The 21,722-nt window shown below is 32.7% G+C and overlaps 1 protein-coding gene across 5 annotated transcripts in view; it reads right to left on the reverse strand.

Moving 5' to 3' along the window:
- The window catches only part of Nepl16 (Neprilysin-like 16), a 760,847-nt gene that overhangs the window by 670,965 nt on the left and 68,160 nt on the right, over window positions 1–21,722 (reverse strand). The gene's annotated exons all lie outside the window — the stretch shown is intronic.

Consider the following 21,722-nt stretch of genomic DNA (forward strand, 5'->3'; position numbering starts at 1 on the left):
TTCAAAAATGGCTGGGAATTCCCATTTTGTGCTAAAGAAGAATTTGAATTCTTCTGCGATGAACGAAACTGATCTAATTTTCGATTTGCTGTAGCGATGACGTTGACATATGCCTTATATGCAACAAGGCTTTTGCTTTGGGATGATTCAAGGTTTTCTTGAATCTCACCCGATAGTTGAATAGAAGCAAGGCATTGGTCATACGTTTCTTTCACTTTATCCCATAGCGATTTAGCCTCAGAAGACTGAACTCCTAGTATATAAATATCCAACTCTTCATCTCGGAGAGAATTGAAGAAGGTTTCAAATTGTACGATAGCATCAGATGCCCTGATGAAGCAATCAAGTGGAGAGAGAGACATTTTTGAACGACAAAAAAGTTCAAGAAATGATAATCAATGAAAGCAAGAGGTAGAAAATCGATTTGAAAAATCAAAAGCTGTAAGAATTTCAACACCAACCAAATGATATTGAACAAAACCCAACGAAAATTGCGACAAAATATGTATAATTCAGTTGAAAACTTCGAAAAATTCAGAAAATGTGTTATATTTGTTAGCGAATACTAAGAAAAGCAACACCAAACAAGGTTAAGAAACTTTTTATTACAGTTCAGGCAAAAATATCAACGAAAATTAATAAAAACTGTAAGTAATTTTTTCTCAGTATAGGAAAAAATGAACAAATATTTTCACTGTGTATCGAAAAATACACGGCTTGTAGATTTATGTATAGAAATATACACAAAATAATTATTTCCGAAAAGAAATAATCAAAAAAAATAAAAAATAATACCAAAAATCGCAAAATTCAATTATTTTTTCAATATTTTTTACCGATTTTAAGGTGCACGGACTGTAAGATGCACTCTACAGCACAGCCGACCAAGAAGAGGGCACACAAAATTCTCAATATTTGCAACTTTTGACAGTGTGTTAGTAGCGTTGTATGCACGCATGCTGCAAAACAAAAACAAATCAAAACATTTGTGTGCTCTTTCGTTGCGTTCGGGTCGTGTGTGTGTGAATTGCCGAAAAACTTCGTAACTTTAACAATATCAAAGCTCAACATTGCTCTACAGGTCCAAAGAATAAATAAATTCAAAGAATGGAAAGAAAAGTTCAAATAAAGATATTCAAAAAATTCGAATAAAATCGTATTTATATTATAATAATAACGAAAATTATTTTTAATTATTGATACGACCGAATGTAGGGTGTATTTTATACCGTTCCGAATTTCCAACAGAACCGTATCTATTTTTAAACAAATCAAAAAAAAAATACTTTTTCCAAAAAAATAAAATTTTCACTTATTATACCTTGTGGGTGTTTACCGTTTACTCATGAACTAACCAACCACAATGTATGCAGCACTGATAGTGATCGTATTGTTGTTGTTGTACTAACCAATATGAATGTTGTTAGAGTATTTTTATTTATTTTTTTTTTGTGCCAATAATCACACAATAACTAAACCGCACAACAATATGATCACAGACCACTGTTTATTTATTTTCTCACTTTTTATGTATATTTACGCGTATATCGTAAATAAGAGCGCTTTATTAAGAGTGCAATATTCTTGAAGAGAATTATTACACACAATAGGAAACCGGCAGTGTTGGAAATTATAACAACAAATACGTTTACCGACGGACACTTGTAAAACGACCGTAGTTAAGCACAGTAGTTGTTTTTGTATTAGGAATATTTTATATCGATGTATGTACGATTTTTTTTTGTAAACAATCACTCGCGACAAATGCTCAGTAAAAGACGGTACGTACCTTTATTTGATGAAATAATCAATATAATGATGAGAATGTTATTGATGATGATGAGCTGTTTGAGTGAGATGATTGTTTGGTAGGCGCAAATTCTGCTTGTTGACGAAGTCTAGCCTTTTAAAAACAAAAAGAAGAAGAGCCTTATTAGTTGTTGTTGCTGAAAGCACGTATCCCGGCTCGAAGTGACCAAAATGTTGCGGAGCAGTGAAAATAAAAGAAAAACCAAATAAAAGGCAGTAATTTCTTTTTATAATAAAATTTGCGGTTTTATTAATATATTAGTCGAAGAACTAATATAGATTACCTTGTATTAACAATGGTGTTGCTGGGATGTTGTTGGTAGACGAAGATCCGAAAAACAAGTGACAATTAAAAGTAACGAGAGAGCATAGATGTCACAAAAGCCGCGCAAACTGACAGATCTTACTCGCTGTAATTTGTCATCACCAACTTTGAACGAAAATTCAAAGTTGGATAAAAAAGTATTATGGCAAATTACGGCAAGTGGATAGTGAATGTATTTTTATAAAGTTTATTTTATTTGAACTTTAACATGCATCGTTTTTTAAATCCAACTTTAAATCCGATTATTTGCAAAACTCAGATAATGATTCTCGATGTGCATTTGATTTAAATTTTGGTAGTATTACTCTATCCGATAATGATGTACTTAGAGGAATAAGTAACATTAAAAACTCGAATTCCACTGATGTTAATGGGCTGTCTTCTTATTTTATAAAATCTTGTGCTACTTCTCTTTGCGCACCAATTAAAATACTTTTTACAAATCCCTTTCTGAAGGCGTATTTGCAGACAAATGGAAGACTACTTTTATTCATCCATTGTTTAAAACAGGTTGTAGAGAAGACGTTTCCTTGTATCGCTCAAGTTCAAAAATTACAGTTGTGTCAAAAATTTTTGAAAACATAATTCATGAAAAAATGAACTTTGCATTTAAATCATTAATTATTCCGCAACAACATGGTTTTACTAGTGGTCGATCAACAGTCTTAAATCTCACTGTTTTTGTTGATTACTGTTTGCTAGCTTTGGGATCTGGTTCACAAGTTGAGACGATTTACGCAGGTTTTTCAAAGTCTTCCGATTCAAATTTCCCATGGTTTATTACTAAAAAAATTATGTAATATTGGCATTCATTCCATCTTTCATGCATGCATCTTATTTAAGTAGAAGAAAATGCATTGTTAAAGTTGGGGATGTTGAATCTGCACATTTTTATCAAACGTCTGGCGTTCCACAAGGGAGTATTCTTGGACCATTGCTATTCAACATTTTCATCAATTATATAGCTGCTTGCTTTAATCATACGAAATTTTTATTGTATGCAGATGATTTAAATTTTTTTTCTAAAGTTAATTCAGTAATGGATTCTATTAACTTGCAGTCAGATTTGAAGAACTTTGAATCATGGTGCCTTCGTAATAATTTAAAGCTTAATGTGTCAAAGTGTTCTCATATGTCCTACAGTCGACTAAGAGATCCATTACAGTTAACTTTTCAGCTTGGTGATCATGTCTTGAATAAAGTGGATGAGAATGATGATCTTGGTATTACTTTCGACCATAAGCTTATGTTTATTCAGCACATTGATAAAATTATCCCTAAAGCATACTCTATTTTAGCATTTATAAAATGTAATTTTGCAGACTTTAATGACCCTTATACGCTAAAACTGTTATACACATCGTATGTTAGATCAAAGGTTGAGTATGGATCTCTCATATGGAATCCATGTTCAACAGTTCATATTAATTCAAGGTTTTCTTGAATCTCACCCGATAGTTGAATAGAAGCAAGGCATTGGTCATACGTTTCTTTCACTTTATCCCATAGCGATTTAGCCTCAGAAGACTGAACTCCTAGTATATAAATATCCAACTCTTCATCTCGGAGAGAATTGAAGAAGGTTTCAAATTGTACGATAGCATCAGATGCCCTGATGAAGCAATCAAGTGGAGAGAGAGACATTTTTGAACGACAAAAAAGTTCAAGAAATGATAATCAATGAAAGCAAGAGGTAGAAAATCGATTTGAAAAATCAAAAGCTGTAAGAATTTCAACACCAACCAAATGATATTGAACAAAACCCAACGAAAATTGCGACAAAATATGTATAATTCAGTTGAAAACTTCGAAAAATTCAGAAAATGTGTTATATTTGTTAGCGAATACTAAGAAAAGCAACACCAAACAAGGTTAAGAAACTTTTTATTACAGTTCAGGCAAAAATATCAACGAAAATTAATAAAAACTGTAAGTAATTTTTTCTCAGTATAGGAAAAAATGAACAAATATTTTCACTGTGTATCGAAAAATACACGGCTTGTAGATTTATGTATAGAAATATACACAAAATAATTATTTCCGAAAAGAAATAATCAAAAAAAATAAAAAATAATACCAAAAATCGCAAAATTCAATTATTTTTTCAATATTTTTTACCGATTTTAAGGTGCACGGACTGTAAGATGCACTCTACAGCACAGCCGACCAAGAAGAGGGCACACAAAATTCTCAATATTTGCAACTTTTGACAGTGTGTTAGTAGCGTTGTATGCACGCATGCTGCAAAACAAAAACAAATCAAAACATTTGTGTGCTCTTTCGTTGCGTTCGGGTCGTGTGTGTGTGAATTGCCGAAAAACTTCGTAACTTTAACAATATCAAAGCTCAACATTGCTCTACAGGTCCAAAGAATAAATAAATTCAAAGAATGGAAAGAAAAGTTCAAATAAAGATATTCAAAAAATTCGAATAAAATCGTATTTATATTATAATAATAACGAAAATTATTTTTAATTATTGATACGACCGAATGTAGGGTGTATTTTATACCGTTCCGAATTTCCAACAGAACCGTATCTATTTTTAAACAAATCAAAAAAAAAATACTTTTTCCAAAAAAATAAAATTTTCACTTATTATACCTTGTGGGTGTTTACCGTTTACTCATGAACTAACCAACCACAATGTATGCAGCACTGATAGTGATCGTATTGTTGTTGTTGTACTAACCAATATGAATGTTGTTAGAGTATTTTTATTTATTTTTTTTTGTGCCAATAATCACACAATAACTAAACCGCACAACAATATGATCACAGACCACTGTTTATTTATTTTCTCACTTTTTATGTATATTTACGCGTATATCGTAAATAAGAGCGCTTTATTAAGAGTGCAATATTCTTGAAGAGAATTATTACACACAATAGGAAACCGGCAGTGTTGGAAATTATAACAACAAATACGTTTACCGACGGACACTTGTAAAACGACCGTAGTTAAGCACAGTAGTTGTTTTTGTATTAGGAATATTTTATATCGATGTATGTACGATTTTTTTTTTGTAAACAATCACTCGCGACATATGCTCAGTAAAAGACGGTACGTACCTTTATTTGATGAAATAATCAATATAATGATGAGAATGTTATTGATGATGATGAGCTGTTTGAGTGAGATGATTGTTTGGTAGGCGCAAATTCTGCTTGTTGACGAAGTCTAGCCTTTTAAAAACAAAAAGAAGAAGAGCCTTATTAGTTGTTGTTGCTGAAAGCCCGTATCCCGGCTCGAAGTGGCCAAAATGTTGCGGAGCAGTGAAAATAAAAGGAAAGAAAAACCAAATTAAAGGCAGTAATTTCTTTTTATAATAAAATTTGCGGTTTTATTAATATATTAGTCGAAGAACTAATATAGATTACCTTGTATTAACAATGGTGTTGCTGGGATGTTGTTGATGGACGAAGATCCGAAAAACAAGTGACAATTAAAAGTAACGAGAGAGCATAGATGTCACAAAAGCCGCGCAAACTGACAGATCTTACTCGCTATAATTTGTCATCACCAACTTTGAACGAAAATTCAAAGTTGGATAAAAAAGTATTATGACAAATTACGGAAAGTGGATAGTGAATGTATTTTTATAAAGTTTATTTTATTCGAACTTTAACATGTATCGTTTTTTAAATCCAACTTTAAATCCGATTATTTGCAAAACTCAGATAATGATTCTCGATGTGCATTTGATTTAATTTTGGTAGTATTACTCTATCCGATAATGATGTACTTAGAGGAATAAGTAACATTAAAAACTCGAATTCCACTGATGTTAATGGGCTGTCTTCTTATTTTATAAAATCTTGTGCTACGTCTCTTTGCGCACCAATTAAAATACTTTTTACAAATCCCTTTCTGAAGGCGTATTTGCAGACAAATGGAAGACTACTTTTATTCATCCATTGTTTAAAACAGGTTGTAGAGAAGACGTTTCCTTGTATCGCTCAATTTCAAAAATTACAGTTGTGTCAAAAATTTTTGAAAACATAATTCATGAAAAAATTAACTTTGCATTTAAATCACTAATTATTCCGCAACAACATGGTTTTACTAGTGGTCGATCAACAGTCTCAAATCTCACTGTTTTTGTTGATTACTGTTTGCTAGCTTTGGGATCTGGTTCACAAGTTGAGACGATTTACACAGATTTTTCAAAGTCTTTCGACTCAATTTCCCATGGTTTATTACTAAAAAAATTATGTAATATTGGCATTCATTCCATCTTTCATGCATGGCTTGCATCTTATTTAAGTAGAAGAAAATGCATTGTTAAAGTTGGGGATGTTGAATCTGCACATTTTTATCAAACGTCTGGCGTTCCACAAGGGAGTATTCTTGGACCATTGCTATTCAACATTTTCATCAATTATATAGCTGCTTGCTTTAATCATACGAAATTTTTATTGTATGCAGATGACTTAAAAATTTTTTCTAAAGTTAATTCAGTAATGGATTCTATTAACTTGCGGTCAGATTTGAAGAACTTTGAATCATGGTGCCTTCGTAATAATTTAAAGCTTAATGTGTCAAAGTGTTCTCATATGTCCTACAGTCGACTAAGAGATCCATTACAGTTAACTTTTCAGCTTGGTGATCATGTCTTGAATAAAGTGGATGAGAAAGATGATCTTGGTATTACTTTCGACCATAAGCTTATGTTTATTCAGCACATTGATAAAATTATCCCTAAAGCATACTCTATTTTAGCATTTATAAAATGTAATTGTGCAGACTTTAATGACCCTTATACGCTAAAACTATTATACACATCGTATGTTAGATCAAAGGTTGAGTATGGATCTCTCATATGGAATCCATGTTCAACAGTTCATATTAATAGAATTGAAAGAATTCAGAAGAAATTCATCAAATTTGCATTGTCAAATTTACATTTTTCACAACCCATACCAAATTATGAATCTCGCTGCCTTTTGATCAACTTATAAACATTAGAATTCAGAAGGAAAACTCATTCTATGTTATTCGTGTTCGATTTAATAAATTCTACAATTAATTGTTCATGTTTATTTATTTATTTATTGTTGAATACCTACACAACAAGACATAAAAATCTTATAATTACAGTGCAGGATTATTTAAGGAATACAATATCCAAAGTTACAGTATCCAAATTTAGGCGTAGAAAAATTATAAAAAATGTAATTACAAATATAAATATGAAAGATTATTACAAATTTAGAGAAATAAAAGACTAAAAAAAAAATAAAACATTTTTGAAATATTAAATTACGATAAAAGACTGAAAATCCGTTTTTTAAAGAGGAAAGCGTTGCTGATGTTTTGAGTGCCATATGGAAGAGTATTCCAAAGACGTATCGCAATGATGTAGAAATGCCAATCAGATACTAAGCTCTGCCGTATGTGGGGGGGTTAGTCGTCTACCTCTTAAAAAACGATTGAAAATTAATTTATCGAAAAGGGTTTTTGGGTTTTGCTTTATTATAATTTTATGTAAGAAAATTAAGGTTCGAATTCGCAGATATGTGTTAAAAGTGCAGCCGTAGATTGATTTTGCAAAGATTGAAATGTGTTGGGGTCTTCTCAAGCCATAAACATAACGAGTAATATCATTAAACGTAACGTTTAATTTACCTTGACTCAACGAGTCGCAGTTGGCAAAAAGTTCACACCCATAAATTAGACCTGGCACTAGATAAGTTTTAGCCAGTAGTAAACGAACTTGAAAAGGCGTAAATGGTTGTGTCGCCCATAGTGCACGCAATTTTGCAAATGTTAGTCCAGCCACAGTATTGACATGGTCAGTCAATTCTTTGTTGGTTTATGAACACCTCAGTATTCTGAAGAGAAAAATTTTTATTTTTGTGAATGACGAGACATTTTGATTTTTGAGGATTTAAAAGTAACACATTTGCCGAAGCCCACTTGAAAACATTAGTAAGATCTTCATTCAGTTTGTTAATGCAACTATTAGCATTTACAAAAAAGTCACTTAGAAATATTTGGGTAAGTTGTAGGGGTAAATCATTTGCATACAAAGAGAACAAGAATGGTCCTATTATTGAGCCTTGCGGAACTCCCTAAGTACTGGTAACGGCTTTGATTGTGAGTGTTCGACATAGACTGATTGAAGTCGGTCGAGAAGATATGACATAAGAAGGTTTGATGCGGTAGATGAAAAATTAAAAAGTCGTCTGAGCTTCATGCATAGTAAAGAATGGTTGACAGAATCAAAGGCTTTAGAGTGATCAAGTAGTACTAAAAAGCTTACTTTATTATTATCGATGTCACTTCTTATGGATTCTGACACGTCAATTAAGGCGCTAACACAACTATGGCCTGGACGAAAACCGGATTGGATATCAGTTAGCAAGGACTCATTATGGAGGTACTCATTCATTTGAGAATGTAAAATTTTCTCAAAGACTTTGGATAAGTAGCTAAGAATAGATATGGGACAAAATTCGACATTTGACTTTGGAATTGGAATAACTTTTGCATGTTTCCATATGGTTGGGTACACGCTTGAAGTTGAATAGATGTGTAAAAAAAGTATCGGGTAAGGAAGTAAAATGCGCTCAAACTTTGGGTCAATGCCATCAAGGCCAATTGCATTTGACTTCACACGTGAAAAAAAGTTCAGTACTTCGTCTTGAGATACACATCTAAATTCAAAACCTGTACCATATACTGGGTTATCCGTGTGTACATCAATAGATCCATAGAAAGAGGGTTTTGCAGGTACAGTAGGTATGTCAATAAATGCCTTATTTAGGTCTCGTAGAAAAAATATCCTTTATTATACCTTGCCATAACTTGCGTAATTGCAATGTTTTTCATATTGATTGCCATAGGAATAATTATGTTAATAATAGACCCATTAATAGGGCATTAAGATATTTCAATATGCTTAATAGATATACATCGGTTGAATTCAGTGCAACAAAAGAGTCATTGAAGGAAAATATTAAAAAATTTAATAATCTTTTGTGATTAGAAATTGTAATATACACTTCGATATAGTCTGTAAGGAAAATTGTTCCATAGACTGTAAGAAATAAAAAATAAATTTATGTAGCCTAAAAAATTGTGCTTCATTTATAGCATCGAATCGCACCTTGAAATGTTTTTTATTAAAGTATACACATCAAAGTAATTTAGATTTTTTCTAACATCGACCACTAGCGATCAAAATTATTTCGGTCCAGAACAATTTTAACATTAAAAAAAGGTAATAATTAAAGAGGGTTCCAGAAGTATGTTGATAACTTTGTTCTTAGAACGAATGTTTCTTCTGTTCTTTTTGGAAAATGAACCAACTTACATACATCGTTCTTCTCTATATTTGAGTTTTACTGTATAAAGGGTTTCACTTTCCGTGGTTTCAAAAGTATGGGGCTGGAATTCGACATTTGTCAAACAAAGTTGTTAAACCATTTTTTTTTTTTATTTTCCATTGAAAGTCTGACATTTACGAAAATGGATCGCTTAACTATCACAAAACGCATAAAAATTATCAAACCCTACTACAAAAATTGTGATTTCTTGTTTGATTGATTTTTCGTGATTTTTGAAAAAAATTTTCTGCTTTTGAATCACATTTCTCGCTCGGTGAGTATGTTAATAAACAAAAATGTAGTATTTTGGTTTCTGAGAATCCTCAGGAAATTGAAGTCTTTGGTCCGAAAGTGTGATTGGACCTTCCTTCTTTGAAAACGACTGTCACGGTCAATTCGGAGCGGAGCGATAACCGACTTTTTTGCCTGCTATTAAAGAATACGACTTGGAGAATATGTAGTTTCAACAAGACGGTGCCACATGCCACACAACTCGAGCGTACATGGCTTTATTGCTGGAGACATTTTCTGGCCGCGTTATTTCTCGTCGTTGCGATATCAACTGGCCACCAAGATCATGTGCTTTGACACCATTAGACTTTTTTAGGGTGGCTACGCGAAAGACCGTGTTTATGCAGATAAACTTTCTACTCTTGAGCACTTAAAAACCAACATTCGTCAAGTTATGGCTGAGATACCGCCCAATATTTGTAAAAAGTGGTCGAAAACGACCACTCAACTCGATTAATAACACAGTAAACAAATCTCAACTTTGACACGTTAACGGTAAATGCAAATTTGGAATAACCTATCCTTTTTATTGTTGTTTTAGAGTGGCCTCATCTATATAAGGTAAAATATTTACATTATGTAGAAAAAAGCGGTTATATCTCTGAAACTAAAACGAATGTTGTTTTGACCTCTGCAGCAAACTTGTAGAGAAGAGCAAGAAAATAATATTTGGAAAAATAATGAACTCAGAAAACTGATTTGGTCACCCTAATTTTCATATATTTAATTTCGAGTACACACACCCATAAGCTTTGTTTGTGTTGGTGCTGCTCTTTCACTCAACATGTCCTTTTGTGGCTTTCATTTTTTACTGTAGTCGGCCGTAATAATTAGAACACGTCTGTTCCCTTTCACAAATATTTCAAAACTGAATTCTTTATTTTCATAAAATAATATTTTCAACACATTAAAACACAGTAGGCTATTCTATGTACATATGGAATATTCTAGATATTACAAATCATGGTGTAATAATATAAGGTGTAAGTGACAATCATACGGTTTTGAACTTTTTTTTATAAACTGAATTGTTAGAATATATTAGGATCTACCCCGAATGTTCTAAAATTTAATAAATAGATTTTCATTCTGTTCTATTCAGTGCCGCATAATAAATGTATCACATTATGTATAGAGTGATTTCGATGACAATTAAAATTAAATTTTAAATCTTTTCATTTATTTACTGTAAATTTTTCTGAACTATTTTGAAAGACATTTGAATATGTTGTCATTGACATTTAGTTCCCATAAAAACATGTTGTTATTGTAAAATTGTTGCAATTCATGCAAACACCTTATTTGTTACACCATGTTACAAATCATAATAATATTGGAAATGCAAAAGAATAATAATTGAGGTATATATAAATATATTAACACGGTTAACAATAAAATAACAATTACAAATAAATATACATATAACCATGAACAAATACACCGCTACAATTCGACCATCGTGACAGAGAGAGCTCCGGATCTCTGTTTCCCTACATCGAATACAAAACCGTTGATCAATGCTCCTTTTTTTATTTTGCCAGCGAATCCCATTAGCATAGTTTACCTTATAATGAATATTGTCTTTAAAGTGTTTACCTTCAAAGTTGTGTTTAAGTTAAATAGTTCCTTTTTGTTATTATTTTCATTTACCAACGGCCAATCAGTTGTGGCCAACATTATCGTTATAATCTGCAAACTCCTTATTGTTACACCCTTGTAACATTTGCATTGCAGATTTTAACGATAATTCTTTCGTTGAGTTTTATTTGACATTTCCCCACCTCTCATCATCTACTTTTACTTTCGATCGGATCGTTGAAACGCGCGCTTTATAGTAAGCTTTTTTCCCTGCAAAATCGTTGCAAACTCAATAAAAGTTCATTTGACTTCCAGTCAATTACAAAACGAACAAAACTGCCTTTTTATTTCTCCTTTCTTTTTATTTACATTGACGTAAACATTTGCTCACTTCGAGCCGCGATGGAGTCGGTGTTGTTGTTGGTGCATTTTGTTAATCGGTTTGTATGCTCTCCTTCACAGCAAACAACATTACAAATCATCCATCCTACAGTCCATCCATCCCTCAATCCATTATTCTATTTTTCACCCTTAGTCATGTTCACACGAGCGTTTGACGTACGTTGTTCGCCTCTCGAAGTACGTACACGAATTAACCTTTTCCACGACACCATTCGTAATTAAGAAAACATAATTTATTTTTCCTTACTTTTTGTTTCCTCGTTTTCATGAGAATTTCAACACATAACACGTGTAACATATATTAAATGAGCAGGAAAAACACTAACCTTTCCTACGAATGTATATTTTACATTTAATTGCACACTTTTCATTCATATTATCCATTGATTCTGAAAATTTTGGTACTTTGTACACTTTTATATTTTTCTATTTTCAAAATTAATGAGAGAGAGAGAGACACGTTAAAACAATATTTGTATATACAGCATTGATGTCCAAAATAAATGAGAGAGAATTGTTGGGAGAGTAATGTCCCTTTGTAAAACAACGGCTGACATGGCTCTCATTTGGATTTGTTATTCTCTGTTGTTACGACAACGTAAAGGCGTGTACATCAACGATATACAGACTTTCAGGCAGGTATTTGACTTTTGTTTCTAGATTTGTACGCGAATTTGAAACAATGGGCAAACAATTAAACTGCAATGAAAGAGAATAGAAAATTTGCTATGCTTTAAATGTATACTAATCGATGAACCGTTTACTTTTCATTCATGTTCTGCAGTTTTTCTAAAAAAGACCCACATTTTTAAATTTTATATTCTGTCTGTCATAATTAATTTATTTCGATAAACGCTCTCATTTGTTAGAGATGGGACATATTTTATCGTTGTTCGGAGAATATTTCTAGTTGAACAACATAGAAAATCGTCGTTCGTTCTCAAAATTTTTTATGGGAAATCAAGTAATTTATTCGCATTTGAGGGCCGAACAACGAATAGAGAATGAACGGAGAATATTTCTACTTGACCAACATAGAAAAATCGTCGTTCGTTCTCAGCATTTTTTATCGGGAATCAAGTAATTTATTCGCATTTGAGGGTCGCACAACGAATAGAGAACGAACGACGTACCGTGGAAACGGGCTATTAATCTCATCAAAAAACAGGTACGTAAAGTGTTTTAAATGAGAATATCAAAATAAATAAAATTGAAAGTGGAAAAAGCAACAATTGTTTGTGTCGTGATCGCTTTTTGGCTGTCTTACAACGCGTCGCGCATCCCCCTCCCGTATCAATCGATTTGTCATGTGCCTTTACCACGAAATTACATACATATTTACAAGTGAAAAAGAAAAAAGTTCTAACATCCAAATAAAACCAAAATGGATAAGTGGCATTTAGTTTTTGATACTTTTGTCGTAAAATAATTTTGATTTTTTTTCCTATAAATATTGGTGGAACAGTGCAATATAATAATTTAAATAATTACCTGAAAGTGCATGAATATAATCGCAAAAAGTTTTATTCAATTTGAAATATTAACTGTTCCAAAATTAAATTAAAAAAGTTTTATTCAATTTTGAAAAATTAACTGTTCCAAAATTAAATTTTATCCACCCATATAATCTACATAAAAATCCCTTCAAGTTTGTTTGGTTATTAGCAAGCAAACAACATATGTACATTCGTTTATACGGGCATAAATATACATACGTATATATAGTTTGACAAGTAATTGTTTTCAAACTGAGAAAACGAACACTTTTCATGCTTTAATTACTAAAAAATTACAAATAGTTAGGATAAAAATGTCGGGATTTTTGCAAAAATTTGTTGGTCGACTTATTTAAGACCAAATTGAATGGATAAATAAAAAATTAACCCGCTTAGTTCAACAATAATAACCAAAAGAATAATTAACATGTAATGCAAGGTGCCAAGAAAATGTTTTCAAAATGTAATTAAGGTTCCAAAATACCCCATGTTTTCGGTAAATGCTTAAAAATCATGACATTTTATGAATTTTATTCTTAACAAGGATTAGTTGCTAATAAGTATCAGCAATATTAGGCATGGGATATCCCCACTAAGAGGGTAATCATATGGACCAAGGGGGTATCAGATCATATTGCATGTAAACAATGTCCTATAGGTCTCAAGCCGAGAATATCTAAAAACTAAGACGTTTTATGAGTATTTTGGTTTACCAAGATGGTATGACATCAATTACAATAAAATTGCATACAGAATAGCTCGATCAGGAGGGTTGCCAGATCGACTAAAAATGTACCAGGTCTTAATAACAGTAAACTGGAACTCCTAGGCTCACAATTAGATCTTAAAAGTGGTTTATTTAACTGAAATTTAAATTAGGGATAAGGATATTCACTAAAACAAACCAAAATATAACCAAGAAGTACAAAAATCGGTAGAAATGCATATGGAAGATATCCAATTTTATCTATTAACAGCCAGATTGAGGAATTCCCGTAAGTTTTTTGGCTTTGATGGTATACCATGGTAACACTGTAGCATTATTTCACCGTCACTTAGAAATTATTGTCACAGTATTACTTCACAGTACACGAAATGTCTCCAGTAGGATCATTGCGAAAATTGTAGAAATCTGTACCCCACAAATTTCTAAGGAATATTAGTCTCCAATTGTGCTATTTCATGAAATATTCTTATCTCTTAATAAATTTTGAGTTGAATGAACCACTTGTAGGCTGTAGTTGTGGGCCTAGTTGGTCCCTTTTACTGTTAATAAGACCTGGTACTTTTTTAGTCGATCTGGCAACCCTCCTGATCGAGCTATTCTGTAGGCAATATTTATTGTAATTGATGGAAGTCCATCCTGGTGAACTAAAAATACTCATAAAATGTCTTAGTTTTCAGATATTCCCGGTCTGAGACCTATAGGACATCGTTTACATGTAATACGATCTGGTAGCTCCTTGATCCATATGGTAACCCTCTTAGTGGGGATATTCCATGGCTAATATTGTTGATACTTGTTAGCAACTAATCCATGTTAAGAATAAAATTCATAAAATGTCATGATTTTTAAGCATTTACAGAAAACATGGGGTATTTTGGAACCTTATTTAAATTTTGAAAACATTTTCTTGGCACCTTGCATTACATGTTAATTATTCTTTTGGTTATTATTGTTGAACTAAGCGGGTTAGTTTTTCATTTATCCATTCATTTTGGTCTTAAATAAGTCGACCAACTAATTTTTGCAAAAAATCCGACATTTTATTACAACTATTTGTCATTTTTTAGTAATTAATGCATGAAAAGTGTTCGTTTTCTCAGTTTGAAAACAAGTACTTGTCAAACTGTATATGTATATGTATACCCCCATACCAGCTGTGTAGTTTTTTCCTTTTTGTTGAGTACTGGTATCGCAATAGGAAATTTTTTCGAAATCCCTGTTGGAGAAATTTTCTTAGTACACGCAAAAATAATACAGTTGAACCTCGATTACCCCGTGAATCGATTATCCGATAAAGAAATGTTGGTATTTTTTTCCATTTCCTATATTTTTCGTTATAAACTTTATTATCCGGGAGTAAAAGCACACTTTCCAATAAATTTGATTAAGCAAACAAAAGGTAAACAAAAGAAAACTGGAAATTCTCCCATATCACACAAATTGTATATTAATGGTATCACAAAAACCATGGGACAAAGTCAATTCAGATGAATCTGATGATGGTATTATGTATCCTTCTAAAATTTTGTAGATTATTTTTAAAAATATAACCACCACCAACTGACTCTATAGTTATTGTACAATACTGTGCCATGTTTACTTAAAAATGTGTTCAAAAATGCATAAGAACATTGCCTCCGTGAAAATCGATTATTCGTAATGCCTCCGGTCCCGACCATTACGGATAATCGATGTCCGACTATCTTATATATATAAATGAGCTTGGTGATAAGTGATTGACTGACTGACTGACTGACTCATCATCAACGCCCAGCCAAAACGGCTAAAGCTAGGAGCTTGAAATTTTACCAGTGGGTCACTGTTGATGCAAATGTGCGAGATAAGGCCGGGTTTAAGAAAATTCGTCCTGGAACCACAAAAAATAACAACAACAAAAATCCTTATTTTTCATTACTATTACGTACTTATTCACTTAGTTGGCCCTCTGCAAGACATGTGTAAAATTAACAATGCCATAACTTCTTGATATCGTTAGAGATCACACATAATTTCAAATTTTGTAGTTTACTTCTAGGCGCACTTATTTTATCGTAAACCACTAAATAATAGAAAGACAAGACATTTGTTATCTTCCATTGCAACAGATGTCGCAGTTGGTGATAATGGTGTATAAACATCAATTACGCAAATGAACAAATGAGTTGCTGTTGAAGACAACATTAGGGGAATAAATTCAGAAATCGGCCAGAAATAACAACAACTAAAAACTGTATGGACCTGACTTTTTGGTAATAACTAAATGTTTGCAAATCAATGAAAGTGCAATAGAATTGTGCATATTACCACGATTTATTTGCAATTAAGAATTTTATCGTATATGGAGATGTACAGTCATAACTATTCAATTTTCAATTTCAAAATCTCTAATTTGATGAAATCGCTAAATAATTAATGAAATCAATAATAGGCCCCAGGAATATAGGAATATAGGAATTTGGTATGTCCCAATTTACATTAGGCGAGTTTACTTGCGGCAATTGTCAGTTTGTAGGTGAGAGAGGGTGCTGAGAGGCAAAGGGTTACCATATGCCGCACCTCTCTCTCCTACAAAATGACAATTGCCGCAAGTAAACTCGCCCAATGTAAATTGGGACTATGGAAATCAAGGTTGGGAAGTGGTGCTTCTAAAAGGAAATGGTTTGGAAAATTACCAATCATGTGTACGAAAAGTACTAAATTTAGTACAATTTAGATTTGGGTGAACGTAAAGAGCTGGAAACCTGAAATTTGGAATTAAGGTTACTGTTGTAGTGTAGGATTGAGATATGAGGGTAGTTTTGGAAATTCGTGCTTATGTGTACGAAAAGTACTAAATAGTACTAAATTTGGTACAATAGGGATTTGGGTGAACGGATAGAGCTGGAATCCTGATATTTGGAATTGAGATTACTGTTGGAGTGTAGGATTGAAGAACTTTTGGAAATTCGTACTTATGTGTATGAGAAGTACTAAATGGTACTAAATTTGATACAATGGGGATTTGGGTGAACGGATAATAGCTGGAATCTCGAAATTTGGAATTGAGATTACTGGTGGGGTGTAGGATTGAGGTAGTTTTGAAAATTCGTACTTATGGGTACGAAAAGTACTAAATGGTGCTAAATTTAGTACAATTTGGATTTGAATGAACGGATAGAGCTGGAAACCTGAAATTTGGAATTAATATTACTGTTGAAGTGTAGGATTGAGATATGAAGGTGGTTTTGGAAATTAGTACTTATGTGTACGGAAAGTACTAAATGGAACTAAATTTTGTATAATGGGGATTTGGGTGAACGGATAGCGCTGGAATCTCTAAATTTGGAACTGAGATTACTGGTGGAGTTTAATATTGTGGAAGTTTTGGAAATTCGTACATAGGGTACGAAAAATACTAAATAGCACTAAATTTGGTACAGTTTCGATTTGGGTTAACGGATAGGGCTTGATTCCTCAAATTTGGACTGAGGATCACTGATGAAGAGTAAGAAAGATGCACCAAAGGGTTTTTGGAAACTTGAGTCTACGAAAAGTAATAATTGGTACTAAATGTAGTACAATTTGGATTTGAGTGAACGGATAGAGCTGGATTCCTGAAATTTGGAATTTATATTACTGTTGGAGTGTAGGACTGGGGAAGTTTTGGAAATTCTTACTTATGTGAATGAAAAGTACTAAATGGTACTAAATTTGGGACAATGGGGATTTGGGTAAACGGATATAGTTGGAATCTCGAAATTTGGAATTGAGATTACTGGTGGGGTGTAGTATTGAGGTAGTTTTGAAAATTCGTACTTATGGGTACGAAAAGTACTAAATTTAGTACAATTTGGATTTGGGTGAACGTATGTATGTAGCTGGAAACCTGAAATTTGGAATTAAGATTACTGTGAAGTGTAGGACTGAGATATGAGGGTGGTTTTGGAAATTCGTACTTATGTGTTCGAAAAGTACTAAATTTGGTACAATAGGGATTCGAGTGAACGGACAGAGCTGGAATCCTGAAATTTGAAATTGAGATTACTGTTGGATCATAGGATTGGGGAAATTTTGGAAATTCGTATTTATGTGTACGAAAAGTACTAAATGGTACTAAATTTATAACAATTTGGATTTGGGTGAACGGATAGAACTGCAATCCTGAATTTTAAGTATCAAGGTTGGGAAATGGCGTTGAAATAAGGAAATGGTTTTGGAAGTTCGTATTTATGATTACGAGCAGTACTAAATTTGGATTTGGGTGAACGGATAGAGCTGGAATCCTAAAGTTTTGAATTAAGATTACTGTAGGGGTGTAGGATTGAGATAGTTTTAGAAATTCGTACCTTTGGGTACGAAAAGTACTAAATGGTACTAAATTTGGTACAATTTGGATTTGGATGAACGGATAAAGCTGGAATTCTGAAATTTGGAACTAAGATTACTGTCGGACAGTAGAATTTAGATAGTTTTGGAAATTCGTACTTATGGGTACAGAAAGCACTAAATTCGGTACAATTTGAATTTTAGTAAACGGATAGTGTTGGAATTAGGAATTAAGATTACTGTAGGAGTGTAGTATTGAGGAAATTTTGAAAAGTCGTACGTGTGCGTACGAGAAGTACTAAATGGTACTAAATATGGTACAATGTGGATTTGGGTGAACGGGTAGAGCTGGAATCCTGAAATTTTTGTTTGGGAAAGAAATGGTACTAAATTTGATACAATTTGGATTCGGGTGAATTAATAGAGCTGGAATCCTGAAATTTGGAATTACGATTACAGTCGAAGAGTAGGATTCAGGTTGTTTTGAAAAAGCAAACTTATGGTTACGAAAAGCAGTAAATGGTACTAAATTTAGTACAATTTGTATGTAGGTGAACGGATAGCGGTGGAATCCTGCAATTTGAAAGTATGATTATTGTAGCCCTGTTGCGTTGAGGAAGTTTTGAAAATTGGTACGAAAATTCGAAATTGTTCTAAATTTAGTACAATTTTAATTTGGTTTAACGGATAGAGTTTGAATCCTGAAATTTGGAAGTAAGATTACTACTAAAGTGAAGGATTGAGGTAGTTTTGGAAAATCTTTCTTATGGGTACGAAGAGTTCGACTTGATACTAAGTTTGGTACAATTTGGAATTGGACGAACGGATACAGCTGGAATCTTGAGATTTGGAATTACTGTAATTATTATGGAATTTACTGTAATTATTTTGTATTAATGTCCGTGTATGGCTGAGATATGTCGTCGAAATACGTACCATAAGTATACGAAAATTACTTAATGGTACTCAATTTGTTTTTGGGTGTAGGGACAGTGCTGGAATTTTTATTTTTTGGAGTTAGGGTGTGTATTGGTGTGCAACGTTGATCTCGCTGTTAATGTGTAAGGGTGAGATACGGCTGATCTTTTTTAAAAACGAACTTAAGGGGTACGTACAGTACTAAGATAAAAATAAATATTGATTAAAATTGGTATTAGTGCGACCAAATTTTCAGTGTTTGTCATTTCCATATTATATATTGTTTATTTGTTTTTTTTTTATATCCTTTCCGCATACGAAGTAGCGGGCATTTTGCTAGTAATTTAATATATTGAAATATTTTATAGTAAATATTTTTGAGAGTGATACGGGAGTGGTGTTTGAATATTTTTGAAAATTAAAAAAACCGGGTACACCCTACACTCAATCAATTTGACTTTTTAATATATAAAGTAATTTTTTGACCGTTTTGTGAAAAATCAATTATTTTTAGTAAAATTTTCGAGAATTTGTATTCTGATTTAATTTGCATTGTGGTTTTTTGGTCCACATTCACCCTACAATCGGCAGTAGTGAGCCTAATTGCGGTATTTTCGCAAATTAAATAAAAAACCTCGGTATTTTCGGTTGAAAATAATAATAATAAATATAAAATACATATTTTGAATTTTTGTACGGTATCGGTACGTGAAATTACGGTTATTTAAATTTTGAGAAGAAAATATTTGAATTTTGTTAAATTTTTATATATATATATTTTTGATTTTTATATATTTTAGATATTATATACCATTTCGACCTTATTTATATATATTTTTGATTTCTATTCGATTCCTTTTGATTTTTATTAGATTTTTTCGATTTTTTTCTTGAAATTTTCTGATTTTTTTCGAGTTTTTTAACTTTTTTTGATTGCTTAAGCTGGAGTACTCCACCAATGGCTTAACTTCATTTATTACCCTCTATTGCAGAGAGTAATTTTTTCAACTTTTTTGTCAAAACTTTTTGGATTTTTTGATATTTTCTGCATTTTTTGGTGGAATTTCTAAAAGCACTTGCGTTTAACTACTAATAGAGTAATTATAAACTGCTTTCTAGAGAAAATAGTTTCTTGTTTTTGAAATTTTAATTCATTTTCGGGAATTTTTGTGACTCTATAGTGAGTTTTGAATTAGTTTTTGGAGATTCAGCACGAATTTCAAACTAATTTTGGCAGTTTTAGCGATTTTTTTCGGTTTTGAACATTTTTCGAGTGATTTTTCGGGTTCTTGTTGAATTTTTTGATAATTTCAAATGCTAGTCACTCCGTTGTACCTTTTCATCAGAGCTTCTGACGCGATGGTAACGTTCGAAACTTATTACTGTGCACTTAAGCCTGAAGAGTTAGATGAAGAGTTAGAAGAAGTTCGAAAGTTATGGGCAGAGACACATGAAATGTTTGGAAAGTGTCTTGATTTTTTATGTCTTTCGTTGATATGAAAAAGGAAGATATTGATTCTGTCGATAGTAAGTATGATGTTTCTTATCAGACTTACTTGAGATGTTTGTAGAAATTCTTTGAACTTTACAATGAACGATTCGGTTGCCTCATTAGCGCAACAATCGGTTTCCTCTCTAGCGCAACAATCGGTTGCTAGTCCCCTGGAAGCGAGAGGTAACCTTAGTACTTATACTCAGGCTTCACGTGAAGTGGGAACCAAGGTAGATCCTCCTAATACTTCGTCTTTTAGGAGTCTTGGTTTTGATGAAGTTCCCTTATGGGAACAAAGGGTGAAAAATAAATCTTCCTTGTCCTCGTGGAAAGGTTTAGATGCGTTTTTGTCGGAGCGGATTCAAACGCTCATGTCTCTTCACGACATGCGCGGAAATGACGGAAAGCGCACAGCTAAAAAAGTGCAGTCGCATTATACTCTCTCAACCTTCTCGTATTTCCAACGATCCTAAATCATCGAGAAAATCTAGTTGTGTGCTTTTCCAAATAAAGCTCATCGATTATTTGAATGTCCGCGATTCCAAAATCAGTCCTCTACGGAACGGTATAAAATAGTTAAACGGTACCAATTGTGTGTGAAATGTCTACGTAGAGGACATGGAGTAAAAAATTGTGAGAGTAGTGTCGTTGTTCCAAATGTAATCAACCTCATCACACTTTATTACATCGCGTAGATACCCAGTCAAATACTTCGGTTCCGGGTAATACAGTCGTGACAAACAATAGGTCGGGCAATCCCTCTGCCCCATCTGAGCAACCTTTACCATCCACATCAGCTGGATGTCTGCGCAGTCAGTCACTTCACGTAGCACAAAACAAATCGGTTTTGCTAGGAACAGCCATGGTTAATATTGTTTATCATGGTGTTTCCTATTGTGCATTCCACTAATACTTCTATTTCTGGTGTGAATTGTACTGTTTTGCCCACTTCTCGAAAAATTTGTTCGTTAAAAATTGGAAGTCCTCCTGAAAGCCGTGTTAGTTTGGAGACTACGGCGATAGTTTTGCCTTTGATATCTGGATATAT

Source organism: Musca autumnalis, unplaced genomic scaffold, assembly GCF_047663935.1.
Source record: "Musca autumnalis isolate F117 unplaced genomic scaffold, ASM4766393v1 scaffold_1, whole genome shotgun sequence".
In the NCBI taxonomy this organism is placed as follows: domain Eukaryota; kingdom Metazoa; phylum Arthropoda; class Insecta; order Diptera; family Muscidae; genus Musca; species Musca autumnalis.